At 38.7% G+C, this 8,543-nt stretch overlaps 1 pseudogene; it reads left to right on the top strand.

Annotated features, from left to right (window-relative positions):
• The first annotated feature begins 7,633 nt into the window (after window positions 1-7,633).
• On the top strand, window positions 7,634-7,750 carry LOC129881278 (5S ribosomal RNA; annotated as a pseudogene).
• Window positions 7,751-8,543: the final 793 nt, after the last annotated feature.

Genomic DNA, 8,543 nt, shown 5'->3' with positions numbered 1-8,543 from the left:
AACTCTTAAGCTTCTTAAGTTTTATTTAAGCTTCTTAAGTTTCTTGAAAGAATCGTAAGCTTCCTATAAGTTGTCTTGTGAGACGGATAATCTATAACGCTATCAAACAACTGTAAGGAAGGGAGAATGTGGCACCCCATAGAAGGGAAGATTGGAAATGTGGTTATGAGAATCCGTATGGAATTGAAGGCCAAGTAATGAGTCGTAGGACTTGACTTATTTACTTAAGCTACCAATTTGAAAATATTATATACTTAAGCTACTTGAGTACATACCAAGATTACGTAGTAAGGATTACATAGGTTTATAAAGCAGGATGAGATTACGAACCCACGAGGAGGAAAAGAAAGCAACACGTAGAAGCCCATGAGAGAGTGACACATGGCAGAATAAGAGAGTGCCATATGGTAGAATGAGGGAGTTCCATGTGGCAGAAACTGCAGCCAGGTGGTGGGACCCACATTCCATGTGGCAGCCCCTAAGTGGAGGGGGTGATGCATTAACCCTATAAGGGCTTGACACATTTCACCACTTAGGGGTTGACACATGTCACCCCTTAAGGTGGCTTATATATATATATATGTTTGATGACTTTTAATTCATCCTTATCCTTTAAGTTTTATCTTATCAAAAAAAAATCAAGAAAAGTTTAGAAGAAAAGAGAAGAGAAACATGAAATAGAGTGAAAAGAGAGCTTCAGTTTTGGAGGAGAAAAAAAGGTAAGTCTCCAATTTCCTTCCGCGAATTAATTACTTAGGATGCACCACGATGTTGTCAAGGTGTTAGGAATGAAAATTTATGGTTTGGATCAGACCAAAACATTATCCAACCGCCACAAAGTTTTAGGCGCGCTAAAGGAACTTCCGAGGGAAGTTTTGACAAGTTTTGGCGAGTTTCGGACAAGGTAAGGCTTTCCCTTTCAAATTCTAGTTTATGATGTTGTTATGGGGTATATTAAATGTATTAAATGAGGCTGGAAGTATAATAATTGCATAAATATGCTTGACGTTCGAAACAAACTAAATTGAAGTCGCTAGCGTTAAATTGAAGACGAGTAGTGGGTTGTCGTTGTGGTGTTGCGGGTGCAGCTTGTTGGGTTGCGTGCTTAGGGGTCCAAAGTGTTTTAAAAAGGGTGTGGGTGCTTCAGTTTGCAGCCACACGACCCTCTTTTTGTTATGGTTAAAGATTTTGTGAAATAAAGATTAAAAACTCTATTTTCGTATCGTAGTTTGGAGCTAGTTGTTTGGAGCTTGTAGTGTGTAGGGTTTAAGTGATTTACTTGTAAATATTCTACTGGTTGTTTTTGGTGGTATGGTTGTTGATACTTTGGCCGAGTTGAAATCTTAGGAATGTTGAACTTATAGGAGAGATGCTGCTCGAGTTTTGGTAGATTCAAAACTAGTAACAAACTAGTCGAGGGTAATGGATAAGGAAATAACTCCTATGAGTACCTGGGTGTAGAGTTGGAAATTGGAAAGTGAAAGGTCATTAACCTTAGTATTACTTTCATGTTAAATAGGTTCAGGAGATGACGAGGCGAACGTGTAAAAGTAATCCGTAAGACGTATGTGAAGCTATCCTTCTTTTCTTTTGGCATGTCTTAGCCTTAAGTGATTGATATGCAAAATGTGGGGATAATTCAATTCATATAACTCCAAGTATGACTCATAAGTTTTATTCACTTCTCGATGGTAGAATTCCTATAATAGTTGAGTTATTGTCTCTCAAGGCATCTATATGATGTAGAGTAGTAAGTATATGAAGTTATCTCCTTTCTCTTGGCGTGTTTTGGTATAAGTACGTAGAGCTATCCTTCTTTCCTCTTGATATGTCTTTGACATAAGTGTGGTGCTAGGATGGTAAGGTAATGCAATAAGAAGGTTATGATACCGAGCCCATAAAAGGCCGGGTACGGTATATGATGATATAATGACGCCGAGTCCCATAAAGGGCCGGGTACGGTATATAATATACGGATCGGGCTGAATGTTCCTCGGCATTACTATATAATATACAGATCAGGCCGAACGTTCCTCAGTATTACTATATAATATATGAATTAGGACAAACGTTTCTCGACATTACTCTATAATATATGGATCGGGCCAAACTTCCTCGGCATTACTATATAATATAAGGATCAGATCGAACGTTCCTCAATATTACTATATGATATGTAGATCAGACCGAACGTTCCTCAGCATTACTATATGATATGTGGATCAGGCCGAAGGTTCATTGGTATTACTATATGATATGTGGATCAGACCGAACGTTCCTCGCCATTATTATACGATGTGCGGATCGGGTCATATGTTCCTCGGTATGTACTTACTATATACATAGATGGAGTTGTACGTTCCACAACACTAATAATATGTATGTGCTTATGATGACAAAATGATGTAGATGGTACACCGAGTCCCCTAATGGGTCGGGCACAGTACGTGATGGTAATATGTATGACTTTCTTTTATACGATGCGAGTATGGTAAATGGTTAAAGGTTATACTTTCCCCCTACATCCCTACACCAACTATAATTTCCTTATGATGTCTATCTTTTACATACTTAGTAAATATGTCGTACTGACACCCCTTATATTGGGAGGGGGGGAGGGGAGGGGGGTTGTGTTCATGCCCGCAGGTACAGATGCACACTTTGGGGATCCGTCAGCGTAGGAGTTCCATTCAGCAGTTCAAAAGAGCTCCATAGTGTCGGAGCCTAGTTTTGGTATTAACCCTCGATGTATATATTTATTTATTCACGAGTATGGCAGGGGCCTTGTCCTACCTTATGTTACTTTTCTTACTCTTAAAGGTTTGTGGACATGTATGTGGGTTGTGTATATGTATGTATGTACAATTGTGCCAATATGCTATGATAGCCTCACTGGCTTATATATTATCTTGCCTGTTGGCACACTATGACTCAAATAGAAGACAGATTTACTTATGGTTAGCAAGGGTATATCAGAGCGGTTTGGTCCTCGGAATGTCTACAAACCTTGTCTAGTAGAGTTCAATTTATCAGTGTATGGTATACCATATCTATAAACAGGAGGCTACAGGACATTTAGGATGTTACCTTTCTTTCTTGTGTTAGATTGTGCTATAGATCCGAGTCAAAGGAAAATCCCTTATACTAATCTTGGACTTTAGCAGAAGGACGACATCAACCGGAGAAAGTAATTAACGACATTGGAAGTTACAAAGCACGGAGGTAATCAAGGGAAAGAAAGGTATCTGTTGGATAAGGTATTGACACATGATTGAAACGTAAAGTTAAAAATTGAAAGAAAAGTAGACAGGAAGGTGTAACAAATGCAGTTTGAGTGGAACACATGAGGTAAGTCCATTATTTTCATACGTTTATTGATCTTGAAAGCCCTATGCAGCTATGAGGTAAGAAGATGTTGAAAGCCTTGTGTGGATGTGTTATGACGGATATAAATATATATATATATATATATATATATATATATGTTGGCCCTGTGAGGGATGGTTCCTCTCTTATGCATGCAAGTTTTGAGATAGTACGAAATACATAGGAAACTCTGTCCAATTTTTTTTTGAGAATGGAATAAAGACAAGGAAGAGACCTAGACATAAGTTTATAAGATTTCTTGGAAGTTGATACCAATAGGGTAAAATTTATAGTGTTGGACTAACACTGAAAGAGGGTCTCTCTACATTGTCGGAAAAGGGGCACCATTTTTACTTAGGGAGTCATATTTCGGAAGAAAACTCTTGTTGAAAGGCCAAATGTCAAGCAATTGAGTTCCCCTTTGTTGCAAAGTACAAAACCCTCAACCATTAGTTTGGAATGCTTAAACTTCAAATGAGATCCTATAAGGGATGGATGGATCTTGAGGCCAACAATAAACAAATAGAAGTTGCGGTATCTGAGACCGTATAAGGAACCATTGGTGGAGACCCTAAGGGATGGATGTGATCATACCATACTAACGCACCGGATCTTATCAGAACTCTGAAGTTAAGCGTGCTTGGGTGAGAGTAGTACTACAATGGGTGACCCCTTGGGAAACTGAAGAGGAAATAAAACACAAGTTTCCGTACCTATTCCCAATATCTACATGTAATCCCAACCTTTGGAATTTTGATATTGATTGCTCGATGAAAGTATATGTTATTGCAATGGATCAGTAAAAATCTCCATATGGTCTGTATAAGATCTTGAGGAAGGTTTTGATTCACATTCGAGGACGAATGTTCTAAAGGGGGAAGGATGTTACACCCCATACTTTTGTACCTTGTAAGGTTCTCAAACTTCTTAAGTTTTTTGAACCTCTTAATCTTCTAAAGTTTTATTTAAGCTTCTTAAGTTTTTTAAAAGGATCGTAATATTCTTATAAGTAGTCATGTGAGCCGGATAATCTATGATGCTATCAAACAACTATAAGGAAGGGAGAATGTGGCACCCCATAGAAGGGAAGATTGGAAATGTGGTTATGAGAATCCGGAAGGAATTGGAGGCCAAGTAATGAGTTGTAGGACTTTACTTACGTAAGCTACCAATTTGAAAATCTTACATACTTAAGATACGTGAGTACATACCAAGGTTACATAGTAAGGATTAAATAGGTTCGTAAAGCATGACAAGATTATAAACCCACGAGGAGGAAAAGAAAGAGACACATGGCAGCCCATGAGAGAGTGCCATATGGCTGCATAAGAGAGTGCCATATGGTAGCATGAGAGAGTGCCATGTGGAAAAAGCTGTAGTAAGTGGGTGGGTCCCACATGCTATGCAGCATCTCCTAAGTAGAGGGGGTGATGCATTGGCCCTATAAGGGCTTGACACGTGTCACCACTTAGGGGTTGACATATGTCACCTCTTAAGGTGGCCTATTTATATATGTTTGATGAATTTTAAGTCATCTTTATGCTTTAAGGTTCATCTTATCAAAAAAAATCAAGAAAAATCTAGAAGAAAAGAGAAGAGAAACTTGAGCTAGAGAGAATAGAGAGATTCAGTTTTGGAGGAGAAAAAAAAGGTAAGTCTCTGATTTCATTTCGCGAATTAATTACATAGGGTGCACCAAGATGTTATGAAGGTTTTAGTAATGAAACTTTATGGTTTGTATCAGCCCAAAATGTAATCCAACAGCCACGAAGTTGTAGGCGTGCTAAAGGAACTTCCGAGGCAAGTTTCAACAAGTTTTGGCGAGTTTCAGACAAGGTAAGGATTTCCCTTCCAAAGTGAAGTTTATGATGTTTTTATGGGGTATATTACATGTCTTAAATGAGTATGGAATTAGAATAATTACATAAGTATGCTTGACGTTACAAACAAACTAAATTGAAGTAGCTAGCGTTAAATTGAAGTCGAGTAGTGGGTTGTTGTTGTGGTATTCTGGGTGAAGCTGGGTGGGTTGCATGATGCAGGGATCCAAAGTTTTTTAAAAAGGGTCTGGGTACTTCTGGTTTTATCCACACGATCCTCCATTTTGTATGGTTAAAGATTTTGTGAAATAAAGATTAAAAACTATATTTTCGTATCGTAGTTTGGAGCTAGTCATTTGGAGCTTGTATTGTGTAGGGTTTAAGTTATGTACTTGTAAATATGCTGCTGGTTTTTTTTGGTGGTATGTTTGTTGATATTGTGTCTGGGTTGAAATCTCGAGGATGTTGAAGTTATAGAGGAGATGCTGCCCGATTTTCAGTAGATTCAAAACTAGTAACAAACTAGTCGAGGGTAATGGCTAACGAAATAACTCCTATGAGTACTTGGGTGTAGAGTTGGAAATTGGAAAGTGAAAGTTCATTAACCTTAGTATTACTTTCATGTTAAATAGGTTCAGGATACGATGAGGTGAACGTGTAAGAGTAATCCGTAAGAGGTATGTGAAGCTATCCTTCTTTTCTTTTAGCATGTCTTAGCCTTAAGTGATTGATATGCAAAATGTGGGGATAATTCCATTCATAGAACTCAAAGTATGACTTATAAGTCTTATTCACTTCTCTATGGTATAATTCCTATAATAGTTAAGTTATTTCCTCTCAAGGCTTCTATATGATGGAGAGTAGTAAGTATGTGAAGTTTCCTCCTTTCTCTTGCCATGTTTTGGCATAAGTACGTAAAGCTACCCTTCTTTCCTCTTGATATGTCTTTGACATAAGTGTGGTGCTAGGATGGTAAGGTAATGCAATAAGAAGGTTATGATACAGAGCCCATAAAGGGACGGGTTCGGTATATGATGATATGATGACACCGAGTCCCATAAAAGGCCGGGTATAGTATATCATATACAGATAGGGCCGAACGTTCCTCAATATTACTATATAATATATGGATCAGGTCGAACATTTCTCGGCATTACTATATAATATAAGGATTATGCCAAACATTCCTTGGCATTACTATATAATATATGGATTGGGTCAAACGTTCCTCAGTATTACTATATAATATATAGATCGGGCCGAACATTCTTTGGTATTACTATATGATATGTGGGTCGGACCGAACGTTCCTCGGCATTACTATAAGATACGTGGATCAGGCTGAATGTTCTTGGCATTACTATATGATATGTGGATTGGACTGAACGTTCCTCTCCATTATTATACGATGTGTTGATTAGGTTGTACCTTCCTCAGCATGTACTTACTATATACATGGATTGGGCTGCACGTTCCACAGCGCTAATAATATGTATGTGCTTATAATGACAGAATGATGTAGATGGTAAACTAAGTCCCCTAACGGGCCGGGCACAGTACGTGATGGTAATATGTATGACTTTCTTTTATACGATGCGAGTATGGCAAATGATTAAAGGTTATACTTTCCCCCTGCATCCCTACGCCAACTGTAATTTCCTTATGATGTTTATGCTTTATATACTCAGTACATATGTCGTACTGACCCCCTTTTCTCAAGGGGGGCTGTGTTTATCCCTGCAGGTACAAATGCACCCATTGGAGATCCGTCAGCATAGGATTTCGATTCAGCAGTTCAGAAGCGCTCCATAGTTTCGGAGCCTAGTTTTTGTATTAACCCTTGATGTATATATTTATGTGTTCATGGGTAAAGCAGGGGTTTGTCCCGCCTTATGTTACTGTTCTTACTCTTAGAGGTCTGTGGACAGATATGTGAGTTGTGTATATGTATGTATGTACAATTGTGCCGATATGCTATGATAGCCTCGTCGGCTTATATATTATCTTGCCTGTTGACACACTATGACTCAAATAGGAGATAGGTTTATTTATAGTTAGCAGGGGTATACGCGAGTGTCCAGGGAGTGCAAAGTGAGTCTTGTAGACAAGGTCATATTGTGGAATTTTCGACCTCGTATATTACTTCTTGCATTCTTTAGATGACATCAACTGGTACCCTCGCCTTTTCATTTTGCCCATCAGAGTTGGCTACCAAGTTGTGGTGAAGTCCCCTCACACAATGACCTGTATAGCTGTTCTGTGGTTTGACTTATTATTAACTGGTATTATGTTGAAGAACCGTGGCATACAAGTGCGCCATCTGTTAGTAATCGGCTAATCCTGCTTGTTTTGCTTAAGCTCTTTTACAATTACCTTATTGTAACTTATAAAACTCTAGGTATATAATCTCGTGTCGTTGCTTCTCCTCTAGTTTGAATTCTCCCATCTCATGCAATCATAAAAGCACTAACGCATCGGATCCCACCAGAATTCCAAAGTTAAACGTGCTTGGGTGAGAGTAGTACTAGGATGGGTGACCCCCCGGGAAGTCCTCGTGTCATGTTCCATTGCCATCCTTGCAATAATGTGTGAACGCACTCATCTTAGCCCAAGATTTACCTTAGCATTTTCTCTCTAGTCTACATGTGTCGTCTTGCCCTATCTTCTTCTCTCTTACAACCGGTGTCGGGGTAGATCTTTTATTCAACCATGACTGTGTCCATTTTGGCCATTTGATTTAACTTCTCTTCATATTCCCCTGTAACATCTCCAAAATATCATAACTCATTTTCATCATGTACTCTTCCGCTTGGTCTTATGCTGTATATAACTATTCGTAGGTTGTACAACTACTCTTATACCACTGGTATGAGGTAAACTCAGTTTTTTCGTCTCCTGGCCCGTCTTTCTTTACATATTGACTTTACACTAGGACTTGTTTGTGGTAATGCTAATTTGTCCTACTTCTTTCTTTTCTTCCTTTATGTACTACTTGGTCTCCTCATTTCCTACTGTAGGAGATTTTCTATTCTCCTTACTACTTGTATGTCCCAATATCAGCGACCAATGACGTTGTTGCCATATCTTAATCTTTACTCAAACATGGCCCTACTACCCTTTTCGCAGCCCTTAGTTTGCTCAGTCCTACTCTCTTATCATATTTAACCCTTTTTATAAGCACCCATGATTCTTCGCACGGTCTCATATACCGCGGCTTCTATCTATTTATTGTTGGCCTTGAGCTCTTGCTAACTCGTGCTAGTACGGTATCTTGCTTGAAACTTAAGCGGTCCTGTCAATATGTGACAGTGTCAATTGATTTCCTCTCACGCTTGTATTTCTCTTGTCCACTTCCCC

This window comes from Solanum dulcamara, chromosome 2 (genome assembly GCF_947179165.1).
Source record: "Solanum dulcamara chromosome 2, daSolDulc1.2, whole genome shotgun sequence".
Lineage (NCBI taxonomy): Eukaryota > Viridiplantae > Streptophyta > Magnoliopsida > Solanales > Solanaceae > Solanum > Solanum dulcamara.
Note: the sequence above shows the minus strand (reverse complement) of the source record. Positions and strands in the feature narration are given on the sequence as shown.